The sequence below is a fragment of the Armigeres subalbatus genome, chromosome 3, assembly GCF_024139115.2.
Source record: "Armigeres subalbatus isolate Guangzhou_Male chromosome 3, GZ_Asu_2, whole genome shotgun sequence".
In the NCBI taxonomy this organism is placed as follows: Eukaryota; Metazoa; Arthropoda; class Insecta; order Diptera; family Culicidae; genus Armigeres; species Armigeres subalbatus.
This window is the reverse complement of record NC_085141.1, coordinates 289,312,043-289,313,085: the sequence shown is the minus strand read 5'-3', so window position 1 is coordinate 289,313,085 and position 1,043 is coordinate 289,312,043. Positions and strand designations below refer to the sequence as shown.

At 44.9% G+C, this 1,043-nt stretch overlaps 1 non-coding gene across 1 annotated transcript; it reads right to left on the bottom strand.

Annotated features, from left to right (window-relative positions):
* Positions 1-728: 728 nt before the first annotated feature.
* On the bottom strand, positions 729-804 carry Trnag-acc (transfer RNA glycine (anticodon ACC)). Its single transcript has one exon. It is a non-coding gene; the product is annotated as a tRNA-Gly (tRNA).
* Positions 805-1,043: the final 239 nt, after the last annotated feature.

Genomic DNA, 1,043 nt, shown 5'->3' with positions numbered 1-1,043 from the left:
AAATCCTTGAAGTTCCTCCAGGAATTCCTCCGGAAGTTCCTCCTGGAATTCCTCCGGAAGTTCCTCCAGGAATTCTTCCAGAAGTTCCTCCAGGAATTCCTCCGGAAGTTCCTCCAGGACTACTTTCGTAATTCCTGGAGGAACTTCCGGAGGAATTCCTGGAGGAACTTACGGAGGAATTCCAGGAGGAAATTCCGGAGGAATCCCTGGAGGAACTTCCGGAGAAATTCCTGGAGGAACTTACGGAGGAATTCCTGGAGGAACTTCCGGAGAAATTCCTGGAGGAACTTTCGGAGGGATTCCTGGAGGAACTCCCGGAGGAAATCGTAGATGATGTTTAGAAAGAGATCATGGAGAAACTTCCGGAGGAACTATGATGCGGAATTTCTGGTGCTTTAATCAACTAAGCTACGAAGGACCTCCGTCGGCCTTCGCAACCTAGTGGCTACTGAATGAGCTCGAGATTCCCTTCTTCTCTTCATCAGCAACTGTATTGATTAAGTTAGGTTGTGTAAGCTATTTGCCAGTCGGTCGTCAAGCTCAGACCCGACCGCATTGCGTAGGCAATAGCACGCAACTCAGGTTCAGTTCAATCAAAGCTAATTGCCTATTTCCGGGGATTAAGCCACCCGACTTGGACATTATTTACAATGTTCTGAAAACTCATTTGTGAATATGTTCATTAAGTGGAAGATATTGATTTGGAAAATGTATTGGAGGTAACCACTTTCCCTTCGATGGGACTCGAACCCATGACCCTACAGTACGGTAGACTGGTGCTTTAACCAACTAAGCTACGAAGGACCTCCGTCGGCCTTCGCAACCTAGCGGCTACTGAAAGAGCTCGAGATTCCCAAATTGGACGCATAGTCAAATCACTCGCAAAAGTGGTTACCTCCAATACATTTTCCAAATCAATATCTTCCACATAATGTACATATTCACATATGAGTTTTCACAACATCATAAAATCTAAGGTAAATTGTTTAAGTTCGCTGCATTGATAAAAAACATCGATGAAGAGAAATCGATCAATGCTGTGA